We start from the raw sequence: 13,640 nt of genomic DNA, 5'->3' as shown, positions 1-13,640 counted from the left end.
ACAAATAGAATCCCCTTCAGCGATGCAACAGAGAGCTGGTTCCTCTCCTTTGTCCACTGGCTCTGCATCAGTGAGAAAACCCTCTCAACATTTGCATTTTGAGAGGGAAGTGCAAAGACAAACTGTGCAATCTTCAGTAGTTCTGAGTAACATGCAATGCTTTTGGCCTTCTCAAAATATTTGGTCCATTTCTGGTGCACCTGCAGGCCAATGAACTCCTCATCACTGTTGCACCTTTCTGTGAATTTCTTCAGATTGGTGACCTGGTCAAAACACTTGACATCGTCAATTGGCACCCCCTTCTCTCCAAGGTACTTGATGCAGGCCTCCACATCAATCCAATCTGGTGGCTCACTCAGATCCATCCACATAAATGTGGAGAACTCTTCCATGGGAGTCATCCACTTCTCTAGATACTCCAGACATGCACTGTACAGGCCCTGCACATCAGCACAGAACTGGTCATAGCCCTTACCAAGTCCGTCTCTGCGCTTTTCTGCCAGTAGTCCCTTAACTTTAAGGGACATGAAGTTGTTGCTTTTGCGTTCAAGAAGAATGGTGTGGATGCTGTTCAATATTTTCTTCATCTCCATAATGGAGTTGTTCTCCTTTTCCATGGCTTGAATGTGGGTGTGGAACACAGACATGAATGAGTGCATGTGCCAGAGGTAGAGCTCACTGAAGTCGTTTTCAAAAAACTTCTTAATTACTATGGGAGGCTTTTCCTGAGACAGAAAGAATGCTTTTAAAGCTGGAAACATCTGTATCATCCTCTCAATGCCTGGGAACAATGACAGCCACCTTGTCTTGCTGTGAGAAAGCATCCTTCTGTACTCAATGTCAACAAAATCACAGTACTCCTTGAGATTCTCAGTGCGCACAGTGTAAATGTGGAAGTACTGGTAGATTTTGAACATAATATTCTCAAGGTCAACATCTATTGTGTCTGCCCCATGATGAGCACAATTATTCAGTATGTGTGCTGGGCAACCCACACCGATCAGAGCCTTGTTCTGCAGCAACTTCTTCAAATTTGCAAACACATTATTTCCCTCTTCCTTACGTCGGATTCCTCCAAAATTTGTGTTGCAATTGTCGCCAGTAAATGCGATGCATTTTTCAGACAAATTGTTTTTTGCCAGTGTTTCAGTGAGGTATTTAGCAATGGTTTCTGCTGTCTCATTAGGTGTGTCTTTAACCTCAATTAATTTTGTTTGCACACCACCCTTCTTCCAGTCAAAGTACTGGATTATGATTGGGAATATCTTCACTGCTCCGTGGTTACTCCCATCTGTAGAAACACCACAGTACTGGATTTCTTTGAGTGCTTCATGAGCGACTTCAACAGAGTGGGGCGCTATAACACCATTCACAATGGCTTCGGTCTTAGTGCGGGCACTACTAAACTTCTTGGCGGTGTCAGAGTCTGGAAATGCTGTTTTCAGCAAGACACTTGTGCAATCCATTGATCTGTAGCTGTGGTGGTGTTTCACAGTATGGAATGCAAATGCACCCTCCGCTGCATTTACAGCATCCTCTGTTTTTCCGGGTCTTATAAAAAACTCGGTCAATTTTGAACTGCTAGTCTCACCTCGCACTGCCTTTTTATGCTTTTCTGTGTCCATGTGAGCTGCAAGGTCCCCGGCACCTTTATTGGACACAGAAACATAAGTGCCCGCTTTGCACACGGTGCATTCAGCTTCCCACATGTCCCGACCGGTTTTGTACATCGGGAATTTTTTTTTCAGTGCATCGGTAAAGATGCATTTTCGCTTCGGCATTTTGGGAGCGTGTGTCTGCCGCTGTCTGCTGCTGTGTGTGAGTGTTGAGTGTTGGAGACCCGCCCACAAGGCAGGCTCTCGGGGATTACGTCACCCACGCTGAACCAAACAAGGATAAGCGGGGGGCGCACACACATATACACACGCACACACACACACAAAAGGAAACCCGGACATTATCATCAATTTATAAAACCCCCCCGGACGCCCCGGACAGGACGTAAAAAGAGGACATGTCCGGGGAAAAGAGGACGTTTGGTCAGCCTAGCTTAGAACCTCGGCAGAATAGATACAGAAAAAGTATCTGCTCTGCACGCCTCCACCCGCCTCGGACCGTAGTTTAAAAGCTCAAAACGGGGACGTGGAGAGTAGAAACGTGCTGAGTAGGTACTTGTGTAAAAGCACGACATCTCTCTACATACCTGGCTGTTCAATCGAAGGCCCTGTGGCTTAGTGGTCAAAGCGCCTGTCTCGTGAACAGGAGATCCTGGGTTCAACTCCCAGCAGAGTCTTTAAACTCAGGATGTAAGTTTAAAACCAAAGACTCTTCTACATGTTTGGGTCAAGTCTTCACCTTCTCCTCTGAAACTGTCTTGATTATCTGCCATCCTTACTGCTGCTTTCCAGTCTATCTTCCCTTCATATGGAACCGAGTTCTTCTTCTCTGCTTTAGTCCACTAACACTTTGTTTCTTCTTAAACTTCCTCTTCTGATTTATGACATAAAAACTAAACATCTGAACGTGTCAGACAGGAACAAGTGAAGAAACAGAGATGTGTCTGAACCTGGAATAAAACATCTGAACAAACAAGAGTTAACTGGGAAATTAGAAAAATACACTTGATCCAACATTTAAATACTGTAGGTAATAATAGAAAAGTGATATTTATCATTTGTATTTTATTCAGAAAAATGTCAATTATATCTTGATATTAAGATCTTTTAAGAAACAAACTGAATATAAAGTTCCCAGATTGATCCAGGATTACATATTGTATTCCAGACCTCCAAAGTCATCTCCAGCTGCTTTTCTCTGCTGCTTTTTCAAATGTTTTCCACGGTTGGATTAGTTTCATTGTTGATCATCTTGATGTAGTTTTTCTGGGACAGTTGGGAGGTTTGTTGCATGAAAGTAGAAAGAAGAAGTCCAGGATGTGTGAGAAAGGCTTGACATCTCCTCCTGAGTTCATCCTGGATGATTCCGCTGCAGGAAGACGATCCAGGATGAGGAGGTGCAGCTATGTGAAGCCAGGTTGAACTAATCCTGGTTCGTGCACGTTGACGTCTGTCTTAAGCAGACTGTGAGGTCGGTCCCAGATGTCCTGATTCAGAAATGGAGGACGAGTGTTGCTGATGTTTCACCGAGTGAACAACAGCTTCTAATGGAAACGTAGGAGGAGCTTAAACAGCTGATACGTTCAGAAATGTCCTCCAGACGCTGTTAATGAACTCAGAGAGTCTGACAGACAACAGTGGACAGACTGAATGTGTAGTCGTCCAACATATGAGCTGTAGAGCTCATTTACTGAATAACTTCTTACTGTGGCTGAAATCAGTCAAACCAACATTGGCTTCCTTTGACTAACGTTAAATTTCATTTAAACAAATACAAGTTTACCAAATATAAAACTCTGAACATGAAAAACATCTTTTTCTAAGTTTTTACTATCATGTCTTAATAAGTCTGTTAACATCATTTCATTCAGGAGACAGCAAGACATAAGTGCAACAAATAATGTCTTTTTATGGTCTTTAGAGTGTAAAACTAAATATAAATACACGTGTGTTGAAGAAAGAAAATAGAAATAAAGCTGCCATCACCTTTCTAATTCTCATCTATGTGGAGCCTGTAAGATGATTCACGGCAGGAAGTGCCGTGTGCGTTCTTAATAGTACGTCCAAATTAATGCACACTACTGATATTTACTCAAAAGTGTGCCAAATTTAAGTATACTTTTTAGTATATACTTTTTACTATGGCATTTCGGACGCACCCATATGTTGCTTTTTGCACATGGAATACACAGCAGAATGTTAAGCAAAATGTTTACGTTTCAATATAAACAGCAGAGGGCGCTGTTGCTACATTTGGTGGCCCCGCCCCCCGACCAATCGGTGGCGTGTAGTGTGATGACGTCAGATCCAGGGCCGACTCAGCACGCTAAGAACCTCGGCAGAATAGATACAGAAAAAGTATCTACTCTGCACGCCTCCACCCGCCTCGGACCGTAGTTTAAAAGCTCAAAACGGGGACGTGGAAAGTAGAAACGTGCTGAGTAGGTACTAGTGTAAAAGCACCATATGTCTCTACATACCTGGTTCTTCAATCTACTCAAAGGGGATTTTACTACATCCTGACATGAGTGGAACATGGTGTACAACACTTTTTATTATGTATTATTTATTTATTATTAACGTTAGTATGTGAGGCCCCGGTTGTTCTTAGAGAAATCCCCATGAAGACGAGGTAAGTGAGGGGTTACGGAGGCCCTGTGGCTTAGTGGTCAAAGCGCCTGTCTCGTAAACAGGAGATCCTGGGTTCAACTCCCAGCAGAGCCTCTAAACTCATGAACACAAAAGTAAGGATGTAAGTTTAAAACCAAAGACTCTTCTAGCCAGTCTCCAGATCTCAATCCCATAGAAAATCTTTGGAGGGAGTTGAAAGTCCGTGTTGCCCAGCGACAGCCCCAAAACATCACTGCTCTAGAGGAGATCTGCATGGAGGAACGGACCAAAATACCAGCAACAAAACTTGTGAAGACTTACAGAAAACGTTTGACCTCTGTCATTGCCAACAAAGGGTATTAGTATACTATAATTAGTATTGAGATCAACTTTTGTTATTGACCAAATACTTATTTTCCACTATAATTTGCAAATATATTCTTTAAAAATCAGACAATGTGATTTTCAGTTTTTCTTTTTTTTGTCATTCTGTCTCTGTGATGAAAATAACAGGTCTCTTGTATCTTTTTAAGTGGGAGAATTTGCACAACTGGGGCCTCATATACAAAGAGTGCGTGGATTTCAACGTTGGTCCGTGGTTGGAATTCTTGCGAAAAAAAATTCCAACAACGGAAAAAAAAAATTCAGATGTTCAAAACTGTGCGTACGCCCAAATCCATGCACGTTTCTTTGAACATCACAATCAACGTGGAGTCGAGTACACATGCAGTTCTGTGAAGAGTTGTGGGTTTATTATGTTCGTAATGTTTTGTGAATGTTAATATTTAGCGTTAGTGCATCATTACACTCTTTTTTTTTCTTGTTTGTAATTTAAGAACCGACACCAGAACTTAAGTTGGTGGGACGAAAAACAGCTCCTTGTTCCGTTTTACTGTCACGCGTTTGATATACTAACGGATTAAGCCCAATGTACACGTGTATTGAGTCTCATAGTTTGCATTGTGGATGTTCGTGATCACCTCTGTGTAACAGTGTGAACAACATAAACTCATGTTTAAAACATGAAGCATCACGATCGGATTCCTCCACTCGTATTGTTGCAGCCGCAGGAGGAGAGACCGGTCTAACACTTTCTATAGACCTGCAGCCGACTCCATATAAGACTCTGAAAGTAGCCCAAACATTCAATAAAAACTTTATTCATATATTGCTGTTTCACATAAGGTTGGAACCAACCAACCTTTCAGTGTTAGTTTTATTTTAAAAGACAACTTTACAGAACCAGTTTTTCGCATACAAAATGTATTGTAATGTTTCTCTGTCCACAGTTATGGGATGTTTTAGGATCTGGTGTAGCTGCTCCCAACTTTTTCCAACTGGTTAATGAAAGTGCAACGCTCCGACTGATGGTTGTAAACGTTTTATTACAGTATTTTCTGTCTTGTAAACGCCCAAGACCAACGTGAACACTGAAATAAAATACACAGTGGCAAATATTCATCAGTGAAACCGTCATATTCCCATATATGAATTGCTTAACTGAAACTTATTAAACAAAATATTAATGCTCTCAAAATACAAATTATACACATATAAAGAAGAATATTTCACTCAATTGTCCATACCGTTTGCCCCTCCAACCAGAATGTTAGGAGTTGCTAGAAGTCCATTTCTTCTGTATTTCACTTCTTTGTCTTCCAATTACTGCTTGCACGCACCAACAGACCATGAAAAAACTCACGTCTCTACCAAAAGGCATCACGTGACCACGTGATGGCGTGGTCTGATGGAGTTATTAATTAACCAATTATCCCCAAAGTATGCACACAATAATCAAAATATAAATGGATATTAAAGTAAAATAAATCAATTCACACAGAAAATAGTGTTTATGTGTGTGTTCGCTACACTGCCACCAAAATTACAAAAGATTAACTTTCATCATATTCAAAGAAATAAACTTGTAATTTTCCAATAACTTCAAACTTAACCATTACACATAATTTCCATCAACACCTGTTATATTAAGTGACTGATTCTTTCATTTTCATGTTCATGCAGAGTTAATTTGACTAATGTTCAACTAACACCACTAATTTCTGCACTGGACGCTCAAGAAATGACGGTTGCGTTAAGCGTTCACCCTCCGAGCAATAACGTTGAGGTAACATCAGATTTCAAGACTTCGACCTCCGGGTCACCTATGAGAAGCTCTGGGGCCATTGGGTTAGTCACAATTTCCTGTTCCCATAAGAACTTGGGTCCTCTTAGCCAATCTGATGCCATTAGATCTGCCACCTTGAGTCCTCTAGATGCATGATCTGCCGGATTTTGAGTTGTTTCAATGTAAAACCATCGATTGGGGTCGGTGGTGTCTCTGATCTTCTGGATCCGATTCGCAACAAAGACAGGAAAGCGGTGGAACATTTTCTCCACGTCGCAGTTGATCGCAATTGGATACTGTCGGAACCGACACAGCACTCCAGTTAAGGTGTTGGTTAAATCAGGTCCCGTGAGGAGGTGGTCATTCAACGAGGTGCCTTGGTATTTGGCAGAGCAGTCGAAGACAACTCTAATCTTCTCTGGCTTTCGTGGGTGGTACACACCATGGTGTGGGATGTACCAAGTGTTCCCGTCTTTTGGTGTTGCATGCACTTCCTCTGCATCACCATCTTTGAAAACATTGACCATGAACTGAACATAGTCCTTCTTGTATTTGGGATTTTTATCCATCTTTCCTTTCAGATGTTTCAGCCTAACTGTGGCAAGATGGTTGTTGTTAGGCAGCTGGGGGCGCTCTCTAAAAGGCAGAGGCATCTTCAGACGACCATTGTCATTATGATGAATTCTCTCATTCAGAATTTGTAGGAACTGAATGTCTTCTTGAGAGATCGTTCCATCCGTAGGATTTGTATCCTGAAAATCTTTCTCAAGAGCCTTAATTGCACATGCAGGTGTAATAGGTGGAATTTCCTTTACAGAAATGCGATAGCAGAATCCGGTATTTGTTCCTCCACCAGTAGTAGGCGTTTTGGCACCAACCACGCTCCACCCGAGGTCTGTTTTCACTGCATATGGCTCATGCTCAGCTCTGGATACGACTTCTTTCGGTTTTAGAGCTCTGACGCAGTCGTAGCCTATTAGCAGTCCAGCAGGACAGCCTAGCAAGTCTGGCATTTCGTCAGCTATGCTAAGCAAGTGTGTCCATCCTTTGGCTGTTTCCCGAGTTGGAATGCTGGTCTTCTCCAACGGAATATCTTCTCGAGTGTAAGCTGGTGGTAGTTCAATGCATTCTTCGGAACTGTATCCTCTGACCTTTAACCCACTGACTCTGTGACAATTCACTATTGACCTGTCAGTCATTGTTGACAACTTGAGTTTAACAGGCTCAGTGTGCACTTCCAGTTTTTCGCACACATCTTCAGTGACAAATGTATTGCTACTTTGTGTATCTAACAGAGCATACACTAAGATCTCTGTGTTATTCTTGACAGTACTAGACAGCCACACCGGGACTATCATTGAAGTGCGGTCAGCATTGGTCATGTTCATACTACACAAAGCAGTAGAGGTTCTGTCTCTCTGTTGGTTTGCTTGAGGTTTTTTCTCTTGAGCCGGTTCGTCATGAAGCGGAGTTGGATGGTTCTTTCTACAAACATTGCATGTAGCCCTTTTCCGACAATCTTTTGCAACATGGCCAACTCTCAAGCAAGCGAAGCACATATTGTTGGTTTTCACAAACGCTTTCTTCTCATCAAGAGTCAGAGCAGTAAATTTTTCGCATTTGTAAATGAAGTGGTTCTGTTGACAGCATATGCATTTTATTTGCTTATTTGTTTGAGCAGCATATGGATTAACTGTCGAGTCTGTTGATTCACCTGAATCCTTAGCTGGGTGGCCTTTTCCTTGTGCAACCTTTGTTGTTGTCACTAGGGTTCTGGCTTTGATGCGTTTTACTTCTGTGGCTGATTTCTCGTCTGTGTTTTTCAAAGCATGAAGGGAGGAAACCGGGTTGCAGGCAACGCGTGCCTCCACGGCTAAGAAGTTTGAGAATGCTTCAAAACTTGGGTATGGCTTGCCATCATCCAATTCCTTGGTGACAATGCGATTCCATCGAGCTGTGGCCCAATCAGGAAGTTTCTGGAGTAGCTTTTGATTCTCCTCACAATCATCTAGAATTTTAAGACCTGATATGTGAGGCATTGCATTTTTGCATGACACAAGAAAATCACTGAACTCTCTTAATTTTAGTGGCTCTTTTGGTCCTATCTTGGGCCAGCTACTAAGTTTACCCCTAAAGGCTCTTTGCACTATGAATGGGTGGCCATAGCGCTTGTTCAGTGCATCCCAGGCTTGCGTATATGCTTCATCATCACTTCGGTAAAAGGTTCCTTCCAGCACAGACAGCGCATCTCCGCTTATGTATTTTTTGAGATAAAACAGTCTATGTGCTGGGCTTGTACAAGTAGTCTCTATCAAGGCCTTAAAGCTAGTTCGCCATTCAGTGAACTTGAGAGGATCACCAGTAAACACAGATGGCTCAGGTGCAGGAAGTCTTGTCATTATCAGAGATTCTTTGAAGGCTTGCACTAGTGTCGCGTCATTCAGTTTTTGCTCTGACTGATTCTCAGAATGAGAAGGGACTGGTGTGTCATGGAGAATCTGAGCATATGGAGCTGTGTTATGCTGAGTCTGGAACTGACTCAGAGGCAGAGTTATGTTTTTCTTTTGTCCTTGGGGCTGACTTGGAGGCAGAGTTATTTCTTGCTTTTCTCCTTTTTCAGCATTCATTTTCATTTCCTCCTCCTCATACGCATCATATTCAGCTTGCATAGCTTCCAGATCCCTTTGGTTTTCCAGCATTTTCAGTTTCTCTTGCTGAGCAAACACTGAGTCAAAGCACGTTTTGACGCTAAGCGTGCTGCTGCTTCTGCTTTCTTTGCAGACACCTGACTTACTGCTACGCTACTCGCGCCAGCTCTTGATACGGTGGACCCATATATTGATTTTGCATCGTCTCTCTGAAGTAATTTAAGGAGTGATTTCTTAACTGCGGCAGCATCAAACTCTTTGCCTACTTCCGAGCAACGCATTTTCAACAGAGCAACTACTTCCATAGTTACTGAAGTGCAGCTATCCATTCGCCGTCTTATGTCTTGACTTGGTGTGGTCAATGCACGTATGCTTTCATACTCCTGCTTTAAGTTTGACTCATATTCTTCCAAAGTAGCTGTCATACCTTCAAGAGTCTCTTTGTCACATTCTTCTTTGAGTTTGCACCTAATGTACTGAACCTCACTTTTGAAGGTTACATACGTTAGCATAAACTTTCTTTCCTTTTTTGCACTCTCTTCTTTTGCATAGTCAAGCCACCTTTCAGTAAGTTTTCGCTCTCTTTCTGATCGCCTAGGTTGTTCATGTTCAGAAGTTGGTTCTTGGCTCTCTACGTTATGTTCTTGCAGAGTGTTATTAATTTCAGCAATGCGTTCTGTCATTTGGTCTCTTAAAGCTGCATCTGTTTCAGTTTCTAACCCGTTTTGTAATTCTATTTTTTCTTCTTCAAGAGCCTGAATTACACCCTCAAGTACAAGAACACTTTCTTCATTTTGATCCATTTTCTGAATTATTTTGAAACAACACTAATAGTACTGTAGTAATCAAAATCTTAAACCTTAAGCAAAACTTGTGCTATAAATCGCGTAATCCTCAGTATTAATTTCAAATACCAAGCATACACATTTTAAACCAAACAAGAAATCCAAGGTAGGAATGTCAAATTACTTAGTAACACAGGCCAGGAATACTCACACAAATATGCAGACAATGGCCTTTCACACTTCAATTCTAATATCTACAAGTTATAATGTCCGTTTCTTATCAACTGAAAAAACCTTAAAGCCAAGGGCTTGGTGTTTCCACCAATAGTATACAGCTGCAGGCTCGGAGGCTGCAGTTCCAGGACCCGCAGTTCCAGGACCCGCAGTTCTAGGACCCGCAGTTTTTGCAACAGCGCCCCCCAGTGAATTGGAGTTGTCATTGCAGAGGCTGCAGTTCCAGGACCCGCAGTTCCAGGACCTTCAGTTTAGCAAATTAAACGTTTATTATTATTAAATTTATTATTAAAGATTACTTAACATGATGAATTGAAGTATAACTTTTTTTAAGTTTTAGTTAGAAATTCTTATTTAAAGCTTGTTTAGGTTAATAATCAGGTACGGATAATTAATAAACAAGCATTTTTATGTGTAAAGGTTTATTCCACCAGATTAATACTTTTACTTCATGTGTAGTAAATAAACAAGGATAATTAACAAATATTTTGATTTATTGAGGTTAATCCCGTCAAATTATTACTTTGTATGGAGTTGATAAACAAATAATAATAGTTAACAAGTACATTGGTTTACTCCAACCAAATATTAATTACTTTGAACAGCCTACTCTGCAATACAAATCAAATAGGTTGCTAAGAGTTGCAAACAAATTGCAAATTTGTGATCAGCATAATTAGCTCATTACAGGTAAACTTAAGATGGAATCATATTTGGCAAGATACTATTGAGATATTTATAAGGTTTGAAAGGCACACAGCTGGGCCTCTAAGGGCAGATTTAAGATTATGTCTCTATATTTGTAATATAATCAAATAATTAATATTAACAACCAGGGTTCCTACACATTCTCAAACATCAAATTCATAGACCCTACAATGTATAATTTGAGACAGATAATTATGATTTCCTATTACAAGATTAGGTAGTACACTGCAGCAGGTTTTATGGAAGCCTTTCTGAAGTCAAACAATATATCAAATTCTAGCATAAATCTTAATCTAAACACATTAAATGACCCAGTTCTATTTTTTTAAGACTTTAAATGTTTCCCCATCAAATTCACAAACTCTTTTTCCAATCATATTTTTTATTTTATTTTATACACATACACAAACACACACACATTATTTCAACTTTATACAGACCAAAAGCAACCCAAAAAATCTCCCTCAGTGTCTCCTTTGTTGGAGCAGTTGTTTTTGGAGCTTCCTTTTAAATTCCTCCCTTTCACTGAAATAGTAGACATAAAAATCACAGCTTTATTGACAGAAATGTGTTTAACATTTAAAACATTAAGTGCTACAGGAATTAGAATAATTATGCACATTTCTTAATTATAGTATGTAACGCATTGCATAAATTGATTAAGACTTAATGTCATTCTGTTAGAAATATATTTATATTTTATTCTCTCACCTTGGATGTAAGGGTTGCCCAGCAAGGAACAGCTGTTCCGCCTGAAGCACGGGCACGTTATGTGTCCTCGCAAGACCATAAATGATAGCCTACCAAGAGAAATGTAATTTAATATATCAATAAATGTATTAGTATTTTCAAAAATCTATTCCAGTCTACCGATACAAAACAGCCATTATACAGGTGATGATTGGCAGAAAGGGCAGTGATATTGATTGCAGCATGTACGGCACTTTTTTTTTATTTTTATTTTTTTTATTGAACATGCAATAACACAGTATCATAACATTTTCTCGTAAGTATGTACGGCACCTTTGCAACTCTGGCAAAGGGCTCCCTCTTTGTATAGTAATATGCATCTAGTAAATGAGAGAAAATAACAACTTATAACTTGACATGTTACTTACGTTCGTCATCGAAGTCCGGATACAATCTGCAATCTGCGACCTGCAAACCTGCAATGACAACTCCAATTCATTGAGTTGCGCTGTTGCAAAAACTGCGGGTCCTAGAACTGCGGGTCCTGGAACTGCAGCCTCCGAGCCTGCAGCTGGACCCTTCTCGTTTCCACTCACGACCACGGCGCGCTGTTGCTCTCTTGTGGTGAGTTGTGGAACTGCAGTCTTAATCCAGCCGACCCAAGCGCAGCGGTCCGAGCAGATTGCGAGTTGATTAGACGAGCCGTCACTTCGAGCCGCCGACGACTTGTAATCTTCAAGCTGCGACAGTCCTTTCTTGCTCTTTTCCGTCCATCTCATCATGGCTTCCATGGATCATGGAAGTTAACAGCTTGCATTCACCGCGGCATCCCTCTTGTTCTCGGGCTGCGCTGCACACGGTGCACGTGTTCACTGTAGCTGCTCCCAACTTTTTCCAACTGGTTAATGAAAGTGCAACGCTCCGACTGATGGTTGTAAACGTTTTATTACAGTATTTTCAGTCTTGTAAACGCCCAAGACCAACGTGAACACTGAAATAAAATACACAGTGGCAAATATTCATCAGTGAAACCGTCATATTCCCATATATGAATTGCTTAACTGAAACTTATTAAACAAAATATTAATGCTCTCAAAATACAAATTATACACATATAAAGAAGAATATTTCACTCAATTGTCCATACCGTTTGCCCCTCCAACCAGAATGTTAGGAGTTGCTAGAAGTCCATTTCTTCTGTATTTCACTTCTTTGTCTTCCAATTACTGCTTGCACGCACCAACAGACCATGAAAAAACTCACGTCTCTACCAAAAGGCATCACGTGACCATGTGATGGCGTGGTCTGATGGAGTTATTAATTAACCAATTATCCCCAAAGTATGCACACAATAATCAAAATATAAATGGATATTAAAGTAAAATAAATCAATTCACACAGAAAATAGTGTTTATGTGTGTGTTCGCTACATCTGGCTTTAATCTCGAGTAGTCGTCACATACGGTCGTCATGGCGACAGATGTCCGACCTGTAGCAGCTCCAGCTGAAAGCATCATGTTGGTCTGAACCGGAGCAGCTGGTCCAGTTCAGGGCAGAGATCCAGAAGAATCCTCTTGGTTCAATTCAATTCAATTCAATTTTATTTATATAGCGTCTAATACAACAAAAGTTGTCTCTAGACGCTTTCCAGAGACCCATACCCAGAACATGACCCCCGAGCAGTTATTACATAAACAATGGCAGGTAAAAACTCCCCTAGTGGGAGAAAAACCTTAAGCCAAACAGTGGCAAGAAAAACTCCCCTTTAGGAGGGAAGAAACCTTGAGCAGGACTAGGCTCATAAGGGGGGACCCTCCTGCCGAGGGCCAGACTGGTGGGTCAGGGACGGCAACAGCACAGCAGGCAGGTGGAAGCAGCAACGGGATGACCAGCGGTACCTAAACCAGCTGATGGTCCAGTCTTAGTCCTGGACCAGCAGGTCCAGACTGAACCAGCTGATGGTCCAGTCTTAGTCCTGGACCAGCAGGTCTACGTGGTCCCTGAAGACTCACTACTGATCCTGCATCAGCAGGTTCCTCTAACAGAACCAAGGCTGACATTGTGATTGACAGGTTACATCTTCGTGCTCCTACCTTTATATGTTCATCTGGTTTATTGTGAGATTGTTGCAGTTCCACTCGTGTGTAACTTACCTGGTGTTGTGCCACAGGGTAGCTTAGCTGTCCAGTTATCAGAGGGTTATTAATAATTTTATTCAACAATT

The 13,640-nt window shown here is 41.2% G+C and overlaps 1 long non-coding RNA gene and 2 other non-coding genes across 3 annotated transcripts; 2 read left to right on the top strand and 1 right to left on the bottom strand.

The window, feature by feature from the left end:
* Positions 1-2,220: 2,220 nt before the first annotated feature.
* Positions 2,221-2,293, top strand: trnat-cgu (transfer RNA threonine (anticodon CGU)). Its single transcript has one exon. It is a non-coding gene; the product is annotated as a tRNA-Thr (tRNA).
* A 1,974-nt stretch (positions 2,294-4,267) lies between these two features.
* trnat-cgu (transfer RNA threonine (anticodon CGU)) lies at positions 4,268-4,340 on the top strand. The gene has a single exon. It is a non-coding gene; the product is annotated as a tRNA-Thr (tRNA).
* A 6,783-nt stretch (positions 4,341-11,123) lies between these two features.
* On the bottom strand, positions 11,124-11,982 carry LOC133442093 (uncharacterized). The gene is made up of 3 exons (XR_009782512.1): positions 11,845-11,982; positions 11,438-11,526; positions 11,124-11,251 (listed from the first exon to the last, which is right to left on the bottom strand). It is a non-coding gene; the product is annotated as an uncharacterized LOC133442093 (long non-coding RNA).
* Positions 11,983-13,640: the final 1,658 nt, after the last annotated feature.

This window comes from Cololabis saira, chromosome 4 (genome assembly GCF_033807715.1).
Source record: "Cololabis saira isolate AMF1-May2022 chromosome 4, fColSai1.1, whole genome shotgun sequence".
NCBI lineage: Eukaryota > Metazoa > Chordata > Actinopteri > Beloniformes > Belonidae > Cololabis > Cololabis saira.
This window is presented reverse-complemented; position numbering and strand designations above follow the sequence as displayed.